The sequence below is a fragment of the Primulina tabacum genome, chromosome 1, assembly GCF_025594145.1.
Source record: "Primulina tabacum isolate GXHZ01 chromosome 1, ASM2559414v2, whole genome shotgun sequence".
NCBI lineage: Eukaryota > Viridiplantae > Streptophyta > Magnoliopsida > Lamiales > Gesneriaceae > Primulina > Primulina tabacum.
In genome coordinates this window covers 33,908,411-33,931,652 of record NC_134550.1, presented here as the reverse complement: position 1 = coordinate 33,931,652, position 23,242 = coordinate 33,908,411, and the positions used below count along the sequence as shown (strand labels likewise).

Sequence of the window (23,242 nt, the reverse complement as noted above, 5' to 3'; positions counted from 1 at the left end):
ATTTGTTGTTTATGTTATATTTATTTCTTTAAGTATTATTATACCCTACTTATAAATGGGAGTTTTGATTTATTGTTGTTATATGTTATACTAAATTATTGGAACAATTTATATGTTAGTTTGGTATTACCAACCATTTAAAGTGGATGCCTTGATTTATTATATATGAATATATCATAATATTAATTTCTTGGTACCAATTAAATGTTTGTTGGGTATTACCAACTATTTAAAGTGGATGCCTTGATTTATTATATATGAATATATCATAATATTATTTTCTTGGTATCATTTAAATATTAGTTTGGTTTTACCAACCATTTAAAATGGGAACCTTGATTTAGTGTTTACAAATATATATATAGCACAATAAATACTTGACAACATTTATAAGTTTTAGTATATATACTTATAAGATAATAATATATAACATAATATAAATATGATTATTTAATATATTGGAACCATTTTATTAAGTGTATTTCAATAATGTTCATTAATGTTAAATTTATTAAAATACCAAGAGTGGTCCTTCAATCTCAACTACTTAAATTAAAATTTGAACAATTAAAAATTACCAATTAAAGATTCAAACAATTAAACGAAAAAAACAAAAACAAAAAGATATTGTAGTGGAGTTATAATTACCTTAGCTTTCCTGTAGATACGATATTCAGACTCACCGAATTATACTACTTAGGACAACCTGCTCTTGAGAGTGAAACAATCAAAGTCGCATCAAGTTCATTGAAGATCGTTCGCAGGGATTGACAACAAGAGCTACATCCGCTTATACCGGAGTAATTGGAACCTAGTGATTTTCACCAAAGGTATATATTTTAACGTCCTATATATGTTTAAATAAAAACCATACGAGTGCTCAAACAAATATATTTTGATTGTAAAAATAAAATAAAAACTTTAAAACTTTCGCTGCGTTTTGGGCACGAGAAAACCGAGATCCAACAGTTTTTATTTTCTTTTTGTTCTGCGAAAATATAAAGAAAGATGAGAGATTTTATAGGGGTAATATGTTATCATGACAAAACTATGGGTCACAGCTATAAGCAGAATAAACAGTAAAAACAATAATGACACTCATGCATATAGACAGTAATGCGATTGTGGCTAACAATTTTCCTCTAGTTTTACGTCCAGAAACGGTTTTAACGCCTTCTATGAGTCGAGTATATGCTTCTCATCCAATTTTCTTATAAACTGGCAAACATGGTCTTTTTAGAAAGATTACCAAGACAATTACGATGACGCTCATCTTGGAATTGTTTCCATAAACGGAGAAGTTCAATATGCACGTGTCCACTAGAATGCGTCTAAAGTCAATAAGATTTTATCTAAAGACTCCATACTCAGCCCATTCTTAATGAAACCAATTTTATCTTCTCTGTTATTGGGAACACATCTCAAAGATTTGCATCGTTTGTCACAAGTCCATCTTGCACACTTATGACAAACCCTTAACCTTTTTGCCCTTCGTTTCTCCGCATAAATGTATTTTCCTAATCCAGGCATATACCGAATGAGCAATGACTGTGGAACTTCTCCTCCTAATCGGACCGTAGCTTCTATTACAAGTCGAATATCTTCTGGAATTCCTTTTTGCATTAGCAATCTCAATCTTTCACACCTACCTGCATAAATTTTTCTTAGAACATTTTTAGAAACAGAGGAAAAATATTTAAAAAAAATTGAGAGAATTTCATCCATTTTGAAAAGAAATGAAATGATTTTTTTTAATTTTTGTATCTGCAATTCTGGGAAACTGATTTAACCGACTATGAGAGTCACGGAGTATCGTTTTCCGCCATTTAACCGGGAAAATAAAAAAATTAAGAAAAGCTCCAATAAAAACAAAAAAAATTAAATGCAATACAAAAACTCAAGGATCGGAAAGGAAAATAATTTCTTCTTGAAAGATTTCATTTTCTAAAAATAGTTTAAGCCTTTGTCCATTTACTTTAAAAATATTACTATTTTTAGGATTTTCAATGTCCACAGCTCCATAGAGATGTACATGTTTTCCAACATATGGGCCTGTCCATCTTGATCGTAATTTTCCTGAGAATATGTGAAGTCGAGAATTATAAAGCAAAACTTTTTTACCAATCTCAAATGATTTTCTAAGAATTGTTCTATCATGAAATGATTTGATTTTTGCTTTATAAATTCTTGAATTCTCATACGCGTCATTTCCAAGTTCATCAAGTTCATTGAGTTACAATTTGCGCAATTTTTTTGCATCATCCATGCTTGAATTAAAAGTTTTGATCGCCCAATAAGCTTTATGTTCCAATTCCACAAGCAAATGACAATGTTTTCCGTAAACCAACCTATAGGGAGACATATTCAATGATGTTTTAAAAGCTGTTCAATATGCCCAAAGTGCATCATTAAGTCGCAGAGACCAATCTTTTCTATTTGGATTAACAGTTTTTTTCCAAAATTTTCTTTATATCCCTGTTAGCTAATTAAACTTGTCCAATTGTTTGAGGATAAGGAGTAGTTACTTTGTGAGTAATACCATATTCTTTCATTAATGAAGCAAATGGTTTATTAACAAAGTGAGTTCTCCCATCACTTATCATGGCTCGAATAATTCCAAATCTACTAAAAATATTTTTTTTCAGAAATTTGATGATGATTTTATGATCATTAGTTCGACGTGGAATTGCCTCTACCCATTTGGAAACATAATCAACTGCAACTAAAATATACAAGTATCCAAACGACGGTGGAAAAGGTCCCATAAAATCAATTCCCCAATCGTCAAAGATTTCAATATCAATGATAGGATTCAAGGGAATCATGTTTCTTTTTGAAATCTCACCCAATTTTTGAAAATTTTCACAGATCTTGCAGATTTAGTGAGTGTGTTTAAATAAAGTGGGCCAATAAAATCCACAATACAAGATTTTTGCAGCCGTTTTCTTTGAAGAAAAATGTCCTCTGCATGCTTCTGAATGACAAAATTTAATGACTCTAGTTACCTAATTTTCGGGTATACAAAGTCGAAAAATTTGATCTGGACAATACTTAAACAGATACAGATCATCCCAATAAAAGTTTTTTACCTCATTCAAAATTTTTCTTTTATCTTGGGAACTCCATTGCAGTGACATTTTTCCTGTTACAAGAAAATTTACTATGTTATCAAACCAATGTGTAGTAGTAACTGAAAATAGATGTTCATCAGGAAAATTATCATCAATTGGTTCCATTTCACAAGATGATCTTGTTACTAGTCTCGATAAATGATCCGCTACGACATTCTCGATTCCTTTTTTTATCTTTGATTACTGTAACGCCCCAAAAATTTTAAAATCCACGCAAACCACGTGCATGCAATTATTAAATTCTTTTGTATTTTAATTAAATGTTTTAATTGCATGAATTAATTATGTTTTGCATACTTGCATATTTAAAATATATTTTTCTACATGATTGCATAAAAAATTGTATTTTTTAAGGAATATTCAAGTGACGATCGAGGAACGGGGACCGAAGGCTGAAAAATAGAAAATATTTTTATTAAATAATTATTTTTAATTATTTCAAATATGGTCGATGTTTTTTTAGTATTTTTGAAAATAAAGGGGTTTTGAGGTGATTTTATACGCTAGGACGTAAATGTTATCGGTGTTGGTTTTTCAACTAAAATACGAGCTTTTTGGCAACCCGGTTAATAAATTCACATATTTAATTAAATAAAAACTTTTTTAATATTTTAATTATATCCTAATTAAACTAATGGGCTTAAATTTTATGGCTTAATAGGCCTAAAGCCTACTTAGTAATTAAATTAGTATTTAAAGTGTAAAAATATCACAAACCCTAGTCTAGTTTGGGGAAAACAATCGGCCACCCTATAATTTATATTCTGAAAACCTTCCTACACCTCCACACACGGCAGCTCACATACTAACACTTGGAGGAAGGGTTTTTCGAAGGCAACAAGTAAAGTAGAAGCCATAGCCGTCCTCCGTTCTTCGTCGTCAACGGATATTCGAGCGTTAAATACGCAAAGGAACGCCTACTCTTCCCTTCTAAAACATCATCACACCATATTATATTTTTGTGCATGAAAAATACGTAATTCAAGAAGCACTTTTCATTATTTTCGAAATTTCATGTATATGGGTTCTAAAACATGGGTTTTGTTTGCCAATAACATGTTTTTATATTGTATAAGGGGCTGCCATAATTAGGACACAACCAAGTACTTTTTTTATATGAGTTTAGAGTCTTAGAAAAATCCACAATCACTGCACAAAAGAATACACGAAAGCTGGAAGCAAGTTGCTGCCATATGGGATCATATGGTTCGGTTTCATGAAGGATGGCTTAGCTGGGGTTCGGTTGGGACCAAGACCGAGCTAAGACCGTGGGTGAGTCAGGGGTAGGGTCCAAGTCATACTAGAACCCGAGTTTGGGTGGATGGGAGGAGTCCTAGCAAGCTAGGACTCCCACCCGAGAGCCAAGGAGGGATCGCGACTCTTGACACCAGCGTGTAGGAGGAAAGGCTCGGCCAAGGGGGCTTCAGCTGGGCTAGGGTGAGACCTTAGAGTCCTAGGGGGGTGCACAACAAGTTGGTTCAAGCGATGGCTTGATGGCTAGGGTCCTAAACGCAGGAATATAGAGTCCATGAATCATAGGAGTTCTCGGCCATGGTAAGGGTCGAAGTTTGTGTTCTGTTTTTGGGCTGGGTTCGAGTCATGTGGGTTAGCATGAGTCCAGTAGGTCCCTAATGGGGCTTGGAAGGGTTTGGATCACGGTGGCTCGGGCGTGGCTCGACAAAATCACGGGATGGCTCATGGGTCGTCTTGGGTGTAGCTTAGGGTTTTTTATTTCGAAAAATAACTTGAAAAACGACTCTCGGGGGTCGAGTCGTGGTTCATGGGGACTAAAATAATATAAAATACTAAACTTAGAATTTAGGAATTTTATATTAAAGATTAGGATTTTTCGGAATTAAAACGCCTTCAAACACGTCCAAATACGAAATAATTAAAAAGTCTCGTTTTTAAGCTACATAAAATTATGGGAATTTTAATTTAAGCTTAAATAATTATTTGGGATATGTTAGAGTCAAGAAAATCAAGAAAACGTCAAAAACGTAAAACGTCACGTCCAGGGGTAAAACGATCTTTTTACACCGGAAAATTAGTAAACGTCAATGGCAGTGCCCTATTTGCTGTTTTATATGCTAATATGATTATTTTTAATGTTTATGAATGTTTACAGGGTAAAATGATTATTTTATATGTTTATGATTTAAAATGTTAAAATGTTCATTTTAAATGCCTATGGATTTTCATGATGAAACAATAACATTAAAAGACATGTTGCATGCTTGGTTTAAAATTAAAAATGTTATATGCATGATTTTTATTAAGTGATGATAATATGTTGAAGGATATGAAGGGATTGTGACTAACACGATGATATGTTGGAGATATCGTGAGGGTTATGGTCCCAGTGGGAGCCCGACGATCGCATTTCCTTGGATACGGATATGTATATGTATATGTATACGATGATATGATAATACGTAAGGCCAAGGCCCAGTTGACCGGTGAGAGTGTTGCTGGTGTCCCCCGCCGCCCAGTACTGTGGTTACATGTAGATGGATCCATCGCCTAACATGTATATGAAAGTCACAATCAACGATCTGAATTCAACAAACACGAACATGAACACGAACATGAATATGAATACGAATATGGACATGAATATGAATATGTTTAAGTGATATGTTTATGTCTTTTGAAAATGTTTTTATGCAGCACGAAAATGTTTACGAAAATATTTAAGTTTAAGTTTATGCATCTTCATGAAAATGATATTTTAAGTATAAATATTTTTCACTGTTATATGTTAACTGTATTACGTATTACTTGTTACCAAAGATAGGACGTGTTGAGTCTTTAGACTCACTAGGTGTGTTGATGCAGGTGGGATTAATGGCAATGATATTGGAGGCCTTGACGAGTGACTTGCTGGACTGTCGGTGCACATAACCCGAGGACCTACGCTAGTTTTTCGCACTAGTTATGATTTATGATTTTACGTGATGTTAAAGTTATTTTTACGAAAATTTATTTATGAGTGATTTTTGAGAGGTTATAGTATGGGCTATGCTTTTCAAATAATGTTTTTGGGTTGATAAAATAGTTGGTTATTTTACTTTTAAAATGATGTCAAAAATATTTTATGGTTCGGCCGATGCTAAGTGAGGTTAAAAAAAAATTCTAGTACTTTTTAAGAAAACGAAAAAGGGCAGCCGTTTCAGTTGGTATCAGAGCAAAGGTCCTGTAAAGGGTTGTGCCACCATCAGCGCTAGAAAGATCGGTCGTCAAGCCTCAATTTGTAAGTTTACATGCTTTATATGATTTTATGATGTTACCTTCATAAGTACATGGCTTATATGTTCACATCACATGTTTAATAGCATTATGATGATAAATGTTTTATATGCTCTAGAATTTTTATACGTGATATGATATGAAATAAGAAATTATTTGATTTCAACGCATGTAGGTTTTGTGGTAGAAATTGGACCATGTTGATTTTTGGGTATTAGTATTGACGTTCTACTTTTTGGGCTATAGGTTTATCGTGAATATTATGAATGCTTTATGGGACACGTAGATTTTCTAAGAAAATATTTATGATTCATGGTTACTAGTTGAATTAATTTTTGGGAATTAGACATAAGTAATAATGATTCGAAGACTGCGATTATCTTTGGGAATAAGAATATGTATAAATTGGGATTTTAAGTTTGATGAAAGGTAAGTTTGATTATAGGAATTGATTTTTGGGTAAATAAGTTTAAATTTATCGAAATTATGTTATGGGAAACCCGTAGAAAAGAATTAAGAATGCCAAGAACTTATGGGTTAATCGTAAGATTTTCGAAATTAAGGACCAATTAGGATAATTTTCGAGGAAATTAAGAATTTATTTTGCAATTATTATGGAATTTGGGAACTAGTCTAACCATAAGTGAGAATTGAATGGGTTAATTGATAAGAGTTTTCGATGATTTAGACTTTTAAGGATATTTGAAACCTTGAGATATCTTGGTTATAGTGTTATAAGGAATGTTGATCATGGGTTTTTAATGATGAATCGATATTAGGCTTGAAAAATCTAAGAATTTGAAGGTGTGTTTGGGATTTTAAGATTTAAATTGATAATTTGATGAATATTTTGGGTATAAAATAAGAAAAATAATATATGATAAGTATGGTCATCCTTCTTTTAATATTGAAAATCATAAGAAAAATTGAAAGCAGCGAAAGCGTGGATTTTTGGGATATTAGGACTAAGCCTAAACTTTGGGTTATCTAGGATAAGCGAATTTCGAGGACGAAATTCAATTTAAGGGGGGAAGATTGTAACGATCCAAAAATTTTAAAGTCCACGCAAACCACGTGCATGCAATTATTAAATTCTTTTGTATATTAATTAAATGTTTTAATTGCATGAATTAATTATGTTTCGCATACTTGCATATTTGAAATATATTTTTCTACATGATTGCATAAAAAATTGTATTTTTTAAGGAATATTCAAGTGACGATCGAGGAACGGGGACCGAGGGCTGAAAAATAGAAAATATTTTTATTAAATAATTATTTTTAATTATTTCAAATATGGTCGATGTTTTTTTTAGTATTTTTGAAAATAAAGTGGTTTTGAGGTGATTTTATACGTCAGGACGTAAATGTTATCGGTGTTGGTTTTTCAACTAAAATACGAGATTTTTGGCAACCCGGCTAATAAATTCACATATTTAATTAAAGAAAAACTTTGTTAATATTTTAATTATGTCCTAATTAAACTAATGGGCTTAAATTTTATGGCTTAATAGGCCTAAAGCTTACTTAGTAATTAAATTAGTATTTAAAGTGTAAAAATATCACAAACCCTAGTCTAGTTTGTGGAAAACAATCGGCCACCCTATAATTTATATTCTGAAAACCTTCCTACACCTCCACACACGGCAGCTCACATACTAACACTTGGAGGAAGGGTTTTTCGAAGGCAACATGTAAAGTAGAAGCCATAGCCGTCCTCCGTTCTTCGTCGTCAACGGATATTCGAGCGTTAAATACGCAAAGGCACGCCTACTCTTCCCTTCTAAAACATCATCACACCATATTATATTTTTGTGCATGAAAAATACGTAATTCAAGAAGCACTTTTCATTATTTTTGAAATTTCATGCATATGGGTTCTAAAACATGGGTTTTGTTTGCCAATAACATGTTTTTATATTGTATAAGGGGCTGCCATGATTAGGACACAACCAAGTATTGTTTTATATGAGTTTAGAGTCCTAGAACAAACCACAATCACTGCACAAAAGAATACACGAAAGCTGGAAGCAAGTTGCTGCCATATGGGATCATATGGTTCGGTTTCATGAAGGATGGCTTAGCTGGGGTTCGGTTGGGACCAAGACCGAGCTAAGACCGTGGGTGAGTCAGGGGTAGGGTCCAAGTCATTCTAGAACCCAAGTTTGGGTGGATTGGAGGAGTCCTAGCAAGTTAGAACTCCCACCCGAGAGCCAAGGAGGGATCGCGGCTCTTGACAGCAGCGTGCAGGAGGAAAGGCTCGGCCAAGGGGGCTTCGGCTGGGCTAGGGTGAGACCTTAGAGTCCTAGGGGGGTGCACAACAAGCTGGTTCAAGGGATGGCTTGATGGCTAGGGTCCTAAACGCAGGAATATAGAGTCCATGAATCATAGGAGTTCTCGGCCATGGTAAGGGTCGAAGTTTGTGTTCTGTTTTGGGGCTGAGTTCGAGTCCTGTGGGTTAGCATGAGTCCTGTAGGTCCCTAATGGGGTTGGGAAGGGTTTGGATCACGGTGGCTCGGGCGTGGCTCGACAAAATCACGGGTTGGCTCATGGGTGGTCTTGGGTGTAGCTTAGGGTTTTTATTTCGAGAAATAACTTGAAAAACGGCTCTCGGGGGTCGAGTCGTGGTTCATGGGGACTAAAATAATATAAAATACTAAACTTAGAATTTAGGAATTTTATATTAAAGTTTGGGATTTTTCGGAATTAAAACGCCTTCAAACACGTCCAAATACGAAATAATTAAAAAGTCTCGTTTTTAAGCTACATAAAATTATGGGAATTTTAATTTAAGCTTAAAGAATTATTTGGGATATGTTAGAGTCAAGAAAATCAAGAATACGTCAAAAACGTAAAACGTCAAGTCCAAGGGTAAAACGGTCTTTTTACACCGGAAAATTAGTAAACGTCATGGCAGTGCCCTATTTGCTGTTTTATATGCTAATATGATTATTTTTAATGTTTATGAATGTTTACAGGGTAAAATGATTATTTTATATGTTTATGATTTAAAATGTTAAAATGCTCATTTTAAATGCCTATGAATTTTCATGATGAAACAATAACATTAAAAGACATGTTGCATGCTTGGTTTAAAATAAAAAATGTTATATGCATGATTTTTATTAAGTGATGATAATATGTTGAAGGATGTGAAGGGATTGTGACTAACACGATGATATGTTAGAGATATCGTGAGAGTTATGGTCCCAGTGGGAGCCCGACGATCGTATTTCCTTGGATACGGATATGTATATGTATATGTATACGATGATATGATAATACGTAAGGCCAAGGCCCAGTTGACCGGTGAGAGTGTTGCTGGTGTCCCCCGCCGCCCAGTACTGTGGTTACTTGTAGATGGATCCATCGCCTATCACGTATATGAAAGTCACAATCAACGATCTGAATTCAACAAAAACGAACATGAACACGAACATGAGTATGAATACGAATATGGACATGAATATCAATATGTTTAAGTGATATGTTTATGTCTTTTGAAAATGTTTTTATGCATCACGAAAATGTTTACAAAAATATTTAAGTTTAAGTTTATGCATCTTCATTAAAATGATATTTTAAGTATAAATATTTTTCACTGTTATATGTTAACTGTATTACGTATTACTTGTTACCAAGATAGGACGTGTTGAGTCTTTAGACTCACTAGGTGTGTTGATGCAGGTGGGATTAATGGCAATGATATTGGAGGCCTTGACGAGTGACTTGCTGGACTGTCGGTGCACATAACCCGAGGACCTACGCTAGTTTTCCGTACTAGTTATGATTTATGATTTTACGTGATGTTAAAGTTATTTTTACGAAAATTTATTTATGAGTGATTTTTTAGAGGTTATAGTATGGGCTATACTTTTCAAATAATGTTTTTGAGTTGATAAAATAGTTAGTTATTTTACTTTTAAAATGATGTCAAAAATATTTTATGGTTCGGCCGATGCTAAGTGAGGTTAAAATAAAAAATTTCTAGTACTTTTTAAGAAAACGAAAAAGGGCAGACGTTTCAATTACAATGTCAAATTATAGGAGCAAAAAAATCCATCGTATCTGTCGTGGCTTTGCATCTTGTTTGGTCAATAAATATCTAATAGCAGAATGATCAGTAAACATAATAGTCGTTGATCTATTCAAATAAGAACGAAATTTATCTAATGCAAATATCACAGCAAGTAATTCTTTTTCAGCTTTGGAATACTTCATTTGAGAATTGTTTAATGTTCTACTTGCATAATATATCACATAAGGCTTACCGTTTCTTCTTTGACCCAATACTGCACCGACTGCATAATCACTCGCGTCACACATGATATCAAATGGTGAAGACCAATCACGAGGTTGCATGATAGGAGCTGATGTTAAATGTCGAATGATTTTATCAAAAGCATTTTGACATTCTTGAGTCCACTCAAATGCAATGTCTTTTGTTAAGAGGTTACAAATGTGTTTAGTGATTAAACTAAAGTCCTTATAAACCTCCTATAAAATCCATCATGTCCCCAAAATGAGCGAATTTCTATAATGGTTTTTGGAGAAAGTAAATTGGCAATAACATCAACTTTTGCTTTATCAACTTCAATTCTATTATATGACACAACATGTCCCAAACAAATCCAAGAAGTAATCATGTAATGGCATTTTTCTTAATTTAAAATAAGACATTTTTCCTCACATCTTTTTAAAACTTTTTCCAAATTTTCAAGACAATTATCAAATGTATTCCCAAAAACAGTTAAATCATCTATGAAAATCTCCAAACAATTTTCAACCATGTCGCTAAAAATGCTTAGCATGCATCTTTGAAATGTTGTTGGTACATTGAATAAACCAAATGGCATCCTTCTGAATGCAAATGTTCCAAAAGGACAAGTGAATGTAGTTTTATCTTGATCTTCAAGTGCAATGGGAATTTGATAATAGCTTGAATATCCATCAAGAAAACAATAGTAGGGATGACCTTCTACTCTTTCTAAAATTTGATCCAAAAATGGTAATGGAAAATGATCTTTTCTAGTGGCGTCATTTAATTTTCTATAATCAATACACATCCGCCAACTAGATGGGACTCGACTTGTTAACAATTCACTTTTTTCATTTTTTTATCACTGTGATGCTAGATTTTTTTGGAACTACTTGTGTTGGGCTTACCCACTTACTATCAGAAATACGGTAGATAATTCCAACATCGTGTAATTTGAAGACTTCAGTTTTAACAACATCTTTCATGTGTAGATTTAATCTCCTTTGTGGTTGTGTTGAGATGTTTTAGCATTTTCTTCTAAATGAATTTTGTGAGTGCAAATTAGTGGATTAATGCCTTGAGATCTTTTAGTGTTAAACCAATTGCATCTTTATGTCTTTTAAGCATATCAACTAATTTACCTTTTTGATCACTTGCTAGTTTGGAAGAAATTACCACCAGATATGTTCCATCTTCTCCAAGGAATGCATAATTCAATTCTTCTGGCAAATGTTTCAACTCCAATATGGGTGGTTCATCTTTGTTCTCATATTTTGCCTCAAATTCTTTCTCCGATCCTAGTAACGAGTGAAACCTGATAGAATCTTCAAGATTAATTTCAATATTTTCTTTAACAGTATCGATTGAACACATATCTAATTGGTCACGGGTACTCTCTTCTTGAATGTTTTCTTACACAAGAGTTTCAATAAGATTTTCATCTTCACTTTCATCTCCTTTATCATGTGATTGCTTACAAAGATTAACAACATTAAGCTCAAATGTCATGTTAACAAATGACAACTTCATTATTTCATTCCTGCAATTTATTAGAGCATTAGAAGTAGCTAAAAATGGACGACCCAAAATTACAGGAATTGCATTACAAGCTTCAATAGGTTGTGTATCTAAAACTATGAAATCTACAGGATATACAAAGTTATCAACTTGGACCAACACGTCTTCTACCATACATCTTGGCACTTTAACAGATCTATCAGCAAGTAAAAGTGTTACCGAATTAGGTTTTAACACACCTAAATTGAGTTCTTTATAAACTGAATATGGAAGTAAATTAACACTAGCTCCAAAATCAAGCAAGGCATTTTTAATAATGAAATAGTAGGACAACCATGGTCTTTGTATTTCAAAGTATTATTATTTTGAATGATTGCACTTACTTGTTCAGCTAAAATTTCTTTCTTTTTCATATTCAATTTTCTTTTCACAGTGCACAAGTCTTTCAAAAATTTGGCATATGATGGTAACTGCTTTATTGCATCTAATAAAGGAATATTAACTTTTACTTGTTTAAAAATATCACATATATCAGAAATAAAATTTGATTTTTTTTGTATTTTTCAATGCATGAGGGAATGGTGATGACATTGTCTGTTGATCCTCCTCTTCGCAAGTTATGGGTTCCACTTTCTTACCCTTTGGAGTTGATTTATCATCATCTTCACAAGGTTCAAGAATGGTTTTTTCCACAACCTTACTCTACGCAGTGTCCGATGGTATTGTGAGGTACAAAGGAAGGATGTGTGTGCCTAGTGTTGATTCGATCAGAGAGGATATTTTGACAGAGGCACATACATCTCCGTATTCCATCCATCCAGGGGATACCCAGATGTACAAGGACCTACAGATGTGGTATTGGTGTCCAGGGATGAAGCGAGATATTCGATGCTTTGTATCTGAATGCCTTACTTGTCAGAAAGTGAAAGCAGAGCATCAAAGGCCAGCAGGAATGCTTAAACGCTCCTTATTCCCGAGTGAAAATGGGAGAAAGTCACCATGGATTTCGTTATTGGATTTCCGCGGTCAATTATGGGATCTAATGCTATTTGGGTTATAGTTGATCGACTTACTAAATCGGCACATTTCTTACCGATGAAGACGACGTTTTCCATGACTCAGTATACAGAGCTCTATATTCGGGAGATTGTCAGATTTAACGGGATCTCAGTTTATATTGTGTCTGACAGGGACCCGAGATTCATCGTCCTTATACAAGAGTTTACATGCAGCTATGGGGACGAAGTTGCTATCCAGTACGACATTTCACCTTCAGACAGATGGCCAGTCTGAGCGAGTGATTCAGATATTGGAAGATTTGTTGCGAGCATGTGTGATCGATTTCCATGGGAATGGGGAATGGAAACTACTCCTAGTGGAATTTACCTACAACAACAGTTTTCAATCATCTATAGGTATGGCTCTCTACAAAGCACTGTATGGAAGAAAGTGTAGTTCGTCGATTCTTTGGGATGAAGTCAGTGAGAGATCAGAACTTGGCCCTGAGATTGTTTAGCAGACTGCAGACATGGTGGTCAAGATCCGAGACAGGATGAAGACCGCCCAGAGTCGCCAAAAGAGTTAAGCTGACAAGAGAAGGAGGGATCTCGAATTTGCCGCAGGAGATCACGTATTCGTAAAAATAGCACCCATGAAAGGTGTTATGAGGTTTGGGAAAGAGGCAAGTTGAGTCCGAGATTCATAGGGCCATTAAAAATTCTTGACAGAGTTGGGACACTTGCTTATCGTGTAGCTCTACCTCCGAATCTAGCCGGAGTACACAATGTATTTCCGTTTCGATGCTGAGGAAGTATATGGCGAATCCTTCGCATGTTTTGAGTTATAAGTCGTTTCAGCTTGCTCCAGATCCTTCATTTGAAAAAAGATCTATCTGAATTCTAGACAGACATAGCGAAGATTTCGGAACAAAGTGACCAAGTTGGTCAAAATCCAGTGGCTGTATCAATCAGCGGAGGAGGCAACTTGGGAGGACCGAAGCAGATATGAGAAGTCGCTATCCGGACTTGTTTGGTAAGATTTAATTTCGAGGACGAAATTTATTTAAGTGAGGGAGGAATCGTAGACCCCAAAATCAGTACACGTAAACCAATGCATTTATTAAATTGTTAAATTACTTATTTAATTTTTTATATGATTTTTTTACAATGCATGATTTATGATTTGCATTATTTTAAATTATTACATGTTTATTTGATGCACGTTAAAATTTTTTCTTAAGTTTTATGTTTCAGACGAATATTCGACACAGGATCGGGAAAAGAGACAGAAGACGATTTAGGCGATTTATGATTATTGTGGTATTTTAATTCAAGTCAATAAAATTGATATTGTAAATGATTTATGGGATTTTAAGTATTTTAAAGCATACTTAAATTTATTAGGTAATTTTAAGATTTTAAGCTTTTAAAAAAAATATTAATTTGAATTTGGGAATTTTAATATTGAAAATTTAGTATTTAATTATCTTATTAAATCTTTGAGTGAGATTAAATAGTTAGTATTTTATTTATCATGTTAATTGGTTATTAGTATTTTTATTAAACTAATTAACTCCTAATTAACTCCCTAATAACACACACACACATACATGCTATACACACACACATCGGCACACACTACACACACACTTACACGTTCAATTGAAGGGAAAATCTAGGGTTCTAAGTTTTCTCCCCGCAACCACCCCTTTCCCATGAAAATTCCTGGAGATTTAGTCCGTTTCTCGAGCAAAAATCGTGTAGCAAGCGTTCCCCGGTCACCTCCCGTAATCCACCGCGTCGGTATTCGTTATCTTCGAGCGTTTAGACGCAAAGACATGTATATTCTTTCATTTTTTCCCATCATTCTTGTCATAGTAAGTATTTTGATGTATAATGTGTGTAAAAATCCGTTTATGTTATGCAAAGTTTGAGCAAAAATGTTTGAAACGATTTATGAACGCTTTTTTAGGTCTCAAAAATCGAATCAGCTGTCATTTCAAATCCTGAAAATTTTTGCTCGGTGCCCGAGCGGTAAAGCTTTGTGTTAAAAAAAATAATAATAATAAATTTAAATTTTGTCTTGGGCAGGCATGCATAATATATTAGTATGCTCGACGTGCAAAGAAAATGTTTTATGTTTTTGAGGTAAGCGAATTGTCTTGTGACCAATTATGAACGAGTTTGGAAGACGAAGAACGTGTCCGGGGACCTCTCCATCTCGGTAAGCATGACCGAGCTATGATCAGGATTTGGAAGTGGTAAAGCATGAATCATTAAATAATAAAGCCTTTTATCATCGTATATAATTTTGGTTGAAGTTTGATCCTTGAAAGTGACTATCTTTTATCATTCATCCTCTGCTCGAATGATCAGTCTATATACACCAGTACCTGGGGGCGGAGTTTCAGCAACTCTTGTCACTAGGTCGTGACCAAATATCGAAATACGATCGCAGGGCTCTCTATAGGGTCTTCTCCTTTAAACGGACTCTCTCTTTGTAAGTTCACCATTCTTTCTTAAAACAGATCCCCCACATTTCTGTTGTATCACAGTCAATTCACATTCTTCAAAATATTTTTCCTCTCCTTTCATCAAAAAATATTGTGTCCTTCAAATCAGTAAAAATAGCATTTCGGGAAAATCGGACAGATTTTTCATATATCATAAAAATATCATATTTTCATCATAAGCATTTTAAAAATATAATTTAACATGTATTATGATTATTCGGGACACTGCCACATCTTTCGAACTATCCGGGACTTAAAATGATCATTTTATCCCTAGACCCTGAACTTCCCAATTTTGACTTTTCTTATTTTTTTCAACTCGAATCCATCACGAACCATCATATAAGCTAAAGTTTGACTTCTAATATTTTTCGTTGATGTAAACCCAGGCCTTTCAAATTAATGACTTAATAGCAAAATCGTGAAGCGTTTCAAACCCGAATTAATTCAAAACTTAATATTTTCTTCCCAAATTTTTAACATAAAATTTTCATCCTTAAAATACCCCCTTGAACCACGATCCAACCCCTGTGGACCACGGTTAGAGCACCTTATCTTCACCTAGCCCTATTCGAACCACCCTTCTCTCCCCAAACCAAGCAACGCCCCTCAAAAACCTGAGCCACCCTCGAGCCAGCCATGGACCAGACCTCGTCAAGCCCCTAACCTACTCTGCTGGACCATCATTGACTAGCCCAGACCTTGCGCACCAGCCCCATGCACCCTGCAGCCAAGTCGCGCGCTCCATGATTGCCCTAGGTTTTTGCGGTTGCCATAATCCATCCATCGACGAGTGCAGCCGTGCTAGGACTCTTCTTATCACTAGGACACAGCCCTCACAAGGTCTTGACCATGCTTGATAGAGCCCCTGGTCCAGCCGCAACCCTAGCCGATCGCCCCATCCCAAAACCGTGCATGAAACCCTAGGTTCTAGCCTCACCCAAGCACGGATCGTTTATAGCTTCTGTCTAGCCTTAATTGTTCCCTTACACGACACTTTTTTCCCATCCCTTAAACCTCTCGTATTGGCAGCGTGTCCCTCAGAACATCAAACACAATTCATATATGCATATAAACGTCGAAACTTTGAGAAATATATGTCAAAACGTTAAATAATTTGATCTAAACATTTTTCATGCTTAAAAACATAAATCATGCATAATATGATTCGAATTGTGCAAAAAGAAAGTTTCGAAGCGTGCCTTTGCGTTAAACCCTCGTATATTCGATCGTTGATGAGAGCTGCAAAGAGGAGTGAACGGAAAGCGACTAGCCTTTGATTTGCTTGAAATTCTCGAAAATTTAAGTGTGTGTTGTGTGTGAAAGTTGGTTGCTGCTAGGACTCTTAGAACCCCTAGCTTAAGCTTTTTAATTTCGAAAATTTGGCTTTAAAATTTAGGGTTTGAAGGTTTTTAAGTTTAGGAATAATTAAGCCCATTAATCTTAGGTGAATTAGGCTCATTAAGGCTCATTCACTTATAAAATAAAAGTTTACTAAAGAACCTTTTAAAAATAAAAAGTTTTGGGCCCTTAAAATAAGGCTCGACTCGTGAAATAATTTGAACTCCAATATTTTTTTAAAAATTTAATCATATTTAATCATATTATCGAGCCTTGAAAGCTTTTATGGAAAAAATTTTCATCTTCATCATCCTCGGTGGACAAAATTCTTAATTTCATGAAATCATGTCAAATCATGCAACTTTAACATTTAATAATATAAAATATATCATTTATGCATTTAAAATTAATTGAATAAAATAAATAAGCAATTTAAATAATTTTAATGCATGCGGTTTACGTGAACTAGTTTTCGGATGTTACATTTCTGTTGTCCACTCATCGCGTGACTTTTCGATGCAATGTGGTGCTCCGTCAGTTAGATCAACAACTTTATTTGCTTTCATGATTTGTATTTGTCCGTAAACTATGACGTACCATATATCATCATCATATGCAACTAAATGAGCCTGCATTCTGATTTTCAGTCATCGAATTTTTTTTGGAAAACACAGGGATTTTATTTAATTAAGACATGGATATCAGATTTCAGTGTATGGAATATTCAAACAAGCTTTTAACCGCTATGATACCACTTATTAGGATCGGTTAATGAAGATGATGTGTTTAGAAGGAGGTTGAATAAAAAATTTTGTTTGTGAATATTTTCAGATTTGAATAAGTTATTTAAGAACTGATTATGAAATTTTGTGTATCAATATCTATAACTTTACTAATATTAGTAGTGCGAAAATAAACTGAAGGATAGATTGAATATTTTTTGAATTAGGTATCGATAACAGAATGAATAATAAGATGGACACAAAGAGTTTTATGGATGTTCGGAGATTTCAATTATTCCTACGTTACACCTTCTATCTCAAAGAGAGGAATTCACTAAAAGACTTTGATTGATTACAAAGAATTATAATAATTCATTTTAGTTGGACTTATACTCTGCCAAACTGAAATTATTAGGTTTTCTTTTTACTTATTAGTTGATAACTGATTTTCTCTAACAAGTAGCCTGAATGCTAAGAATAAATCAATGAAGTAAGAGATAAATTATGTGATTTGTAAATTGAATAAACTTGAGAATGAATTGTAACTGATTGATAGTAGTTTGTGGATGGTTCGTTCACTGTGAATCATCCTTTTTCAACTGAATTCATCAGCTATGTATAATCTTCGATTCCAATGGTCAGATTAAATGAATTTATTTATTAATATCCGTTGAATCGTCTTTTAGTACATGTGGATAACCTTTTCTGACAGAGGTACGAGTATCAGAATGTTCTACTTTGGTGCGAACTGTCAGTTTGTCCGCTGAGAATTCAAATTTCAACTGATGATGTGGATAACTGATTAGGAGTCAAACTGGTCGACTGATCAGTTTAGCTGGACTACATCAGTTCTAACTGATCTCTTCTCAGTTTGAACATTTCAGCTCAATTAGGTCCTTTCAGCTCAATTTTGCGAAGTCTTTAAATATGATTTTCAATCTGTTTAACGAACTTTGAATCATCAGACTTTTATGACTTATTTATACTTACAAGAACTTTAGTCTATTTACTTCAATTATTAATCCATTTTAGTCCCATAAGTACTTTCAGTCTTGGATAATAGTTATGAAATTTAAGTTGCGTCAGTTCAATGTAGTTCTTCAGTTGTTTTAGTGATTTGTTTGTCGAATTATGAAGCTCATAAATTCCAACAAATATCATTAGTTGCTCCTTGAGATACTACTGATGCATTCACAACATATTTTTTTATTGCCTCAACATAATTATGTAATACATAAGAAATATCTTGATCAGCAATTGATAGCTCAACAACTGATTCTTCGATAGCTTTAACAAAAATTTCTTCATCAGACTCTGTCTCTGCAACTTCTTCTCTCATTAGTATAGCCTTAGATGGGATGAAATTTTCTACTAAAAACACCATGTCCACAAAGTCTTTGGTTCATCCAATTTGAGCACAACATGAGAGAAAGAGAGAAGACTGTGTTAAGGCACATGATTATCGTCAGCAGTGTCATCCTTTTGTTGTGCAATTTACTGCCAACCTCATCAACATTGCTTGAGTAAATCTCCCTTTACGGTGGAGATACCGCAGTTTCTGATTGTATGATAGGCGGTAATGAAGAGGGAAGCTGAACCATTTCTTCAACTTGTTGAGAGCCTGATTGCTATGATTATTTTGAATCCTTTTCCATTTTTTTTTCTACTAGCATCATCAATTCATGCTCATGCTCCCACATTTTTACTTTCATCTGTAACAATAGTAGTTCCATATCTGTCTGATTAATCACTTTAATATCATCAAAGCCAGTTGAGTGTATTATTGTAATTATGCCTTCTTTCAGCACAGATTTCAGTCAACCTTTTTATTTTCATGAGATCAACCAAGTACAATCTTCTTTGAAGGGAATCTTTTATGCCTTTTGTTTTAAAAAACTTCAGAATATTCTTCTTTAGATGAATTGCCTTGTCTAAGCATTCTTCTTCTTCTTCTTCAGTTTGGATAAATGGTTTACATATCTAATCTTCATCCAATTATAAAAAATGTGAATCTCTTCATCTTCATAATCATTCACTTCATCAGCAAGTAAGTGGATTTAAGTTTGGACTGCAGATATTGGCTTAGATTCTTACACCATTAGATCTTTGCCTTTAGCTGAGGCTGTTGAAATTTTTTAATTCGATCCTGATCAAGTGGTTTGGATTGGATATCTAATAACCAATCTTTTTGGCCGAGGAGGAAGGGGAGCAACTGAAAAACGGACAACTCTTGATGGCACACGAATGGTTGAAACTTTGGCTTTAGAAGGCACTTGTTTGTCAGAAACCTTCACATCAGTTACCTTTGCAGCAACTATCACATCTTCTCCACCATGTACTTGAGAAACAGAGAAAACTAAAATTTGTTTCAGCACTATTGAAATTGAGAATGTATTGTTTTTGAAAGTTCAGGGCTTCTTGGAAATAGGAGGAGGGGTGGCTGCTTCTGAATCACTGGATTGAAGCACTAGTTTCCTCTTAGGCTTGGATTCTTGAGCCTTGCTGCTTTTAATGGCTTTCTTTGCAACTTCCAACTCTTCACTTATTTTTTTTCTTTTCACTAAGGTTGAGGGAGATACGTCCAGAGCCTGTCCTTTAGGCCTTAGAGCAATAAGATTCTGGGTCTTCAGGGTCTTGAACTTGTGAAGAGTAACTAGAAGATCACTGAGTGGAACACCAGCATCTTCAAATAGACGGCTTAGTGGAATCGCAAAGCTCATTGGCTGCGTTTCTGAAGAGATCATTGCCTTAATTCTTTGAAATAGAACTGATAACCAGTTCATTTTTATTCCACTGACAATGGCAGTCATGACCAAAAACTTCTAATTTCTAAATGCATCAAAAGATCATGCCTTAGCCAAGATTGACTTGGCCACAACATTAGCTAGGAGTTGGCACTCCATCTTCATCTATTTATTTTTACTGAAGTACTGATAGTTATGTCCGAAGCAGAGAACTTGATCTTCATTTCCTCTAAAAGAGATTTGGGCTCATAGTAGAAATCATTCAGCCCCTTAGTGGGCAACTTAAAGATATAAGAGTAAACATTTTCTTTGGTCAGTACAGTTTGCAGTTCCAGTGGCATCATAATCTTACTATCAGGTTTAATTGTTCCCCTTTCATATAAATTCTTGAAATCTAGCATAGATTTCCAGAGAATATCTGAGAAATATTATGAGTCCAGATGACTCAATAGCTTAAATACGTCCATAATTTCTTCTTCTTCAATTGAAAAAATGAATTCAAAATCTAGAGCATAAGCATTTGCAATGTATGAAGGGGTCATCATTTTTCCATGTAAGATTCTTTAAAAAAATTAAGTGTTTGAAAAGTCAAAAAATTTTAGAGCAAGCAATGCGAAAAGTTGCGGAGAATTTGGATGAAATGTTAAATGAAATTTGGAAGGGTAACTGATATATATGTACAATTGGGTCGGATAGTTGGGACACGTGTTATGTTAGCTTAAAATTTTGAAATTTAAAAATTCTTACGTTGTACGAACCAATCACCAAATTAATTGGAATTTAAGACGTTAAAAAATATTGAATAATTAAAACTTAATTAAATGTGATTTTAAAAAGAATTTAAATGTACGATTGTCTTCAAATGATTAATTAAGGAATAAATGAATCAGCTTAGCTATTACTATATGATGAGACCAATTAGGCCAGAAATACTGATGAATTAGTTAGACTCTAAGTAAGGCTTACTGGATAAGTTCTCCCAAAAAATATGCATTATAAGATAAATTTAAAGGCCTAAACTGTTTTTGAAATAAGAAAACTTAGCATGGTCGAGTGGTTTGGTGAATCTTTCAACTATATGTTGTTCAGTGGAGACATATTCTAATTGAATTTTCTTTCTCAAGGCATGATCTATGAAAAAATGATGACGAATGTCGAGATGCTTGGTCCGTGAGTTCAAATTACATGGTAAGTAATTACAATTACACTACTTTTGTCGTAGAAGATAGATGATTCTATTGCATCCATGCCGTAATCTTTAAGTTGTTGAATCCACAACATCAAGGCACAACAACGTCCAACAGCTAGGTACTCAGCTTTGACAGTTGAGATGGCAATAGATGTTGCTTCTTGCTAAATCAAGAGAAATTAGTCAGTCTTCAAGGAATTGACATATCCCACTCTACTCTTTCTGTTCAATTTGCATCCTGCATAATCTGCATCTGAGTAACCAACTAAATTGAAAGATGAGTCCTACACTTTGAATTTCCTTCAAATATTTCAAAATCCTTTTAGTAGGTAGATTATGTGATTGTTTAGGATCAGATTGAAAACAAGCACAAATACATTTTGCAAACATAATATCAGGTCGGCTAGCAGTTATGTATAATAGTGACCCTACTAAATCTTTATACATTGTTACCTCGATTGATTTTCTCCCTTTATTTTTATCAAGTTTAACTGATGAACTCATTGGAGTTGTAGTAGAATAGCAAGTCTCCATTCCAAACATTTTCAGCAACTATTTAGTAATGTGACTTGCAAAATTCTCACATAATTTCGAGTTTGATGAACCAAAAATTATATCAATGTAAATCTAGACTTACAATATATGATTATTTTTAATAAATATAAATATATCTTATACATATATCTAATTGTAAAATCATGATCAAGTAAAAACTGTGATAGATATCTTAGCAGGCTTATGGTGCTTGTTTTAATCCATGAAGGCTTTATTAATCAAAACACATAATCTGGTAGAACATAATTTAAAACACCTGGAGGATGTTAAACTTATATTTATTATTGTAGCAGACCATTTAAGAAAGCACACTTGACATTCATCTGAAATACTTTGAAGTTTTTGTAAGATATATAAGCAAGAAAGATTCTAATTGCCTCTAGCCTTGCTAATGGTGTAAAGGTCTCATCAAAATCTATACCTACTTCCTGTCTGAAACCTTGAATTACTGATATTGCTTTATTCCTAGTTACAGTTCCATCTTCATTCAATTTATTTATATAAAGCCCTTCAGGTTCTTATGAATGACTTATGAGAAGGTCTAGGTGCTAAAGACCACACTTGAATTCTATCAAACTAATTTAGTTCATCATGCATAACTTCTATCCAAATGCTATCTAATAGAGCTTCATCTACAATTTTAGGTTGTAAAATGAAAGCAACATGTAATAATTAGTTAACCATTTATTCTCTAGTTCTAAGGGGTGTTGAATGTTACCAATCACCAGTTTGGGTGGATGACTATACAAATACAAACAAACAACGATCCATCCAAATGACTATACAGATACACGGGACATCTCTCCGGATAATTAAACACGACATAAAACTAACAACAACTCAAAATGTATAAACATAGCCAACTTAGAGACTCCGACAAAACAAAACCAAACAATCCAACCTCAACCTACGAGCTCTGCCAGCGGAACCTCCGCCTGGTGCTGCAAAACCACTCGAGTGATATATCATGGTGCCTAAAAGCAACCACAACAAACCCCCGGTAAACAACTGATGTTAGGATTCT

At 34.1% G+C, this 23,242-nt stretch overlaps 1 pseudogene; it reads right to left on the bottom strand.

The window, feature by feature from the left end:
- Positions 1-1,176: 1,176 nt before the first annotated feature.
- Positions 1,177-19,114, bottom strand: LOC142508127 (uncharacterized; annotated as a pseudogene).
- Between the last annotated feature and the right edge of the window lie 4,128 nt (positions 19,115-23,242).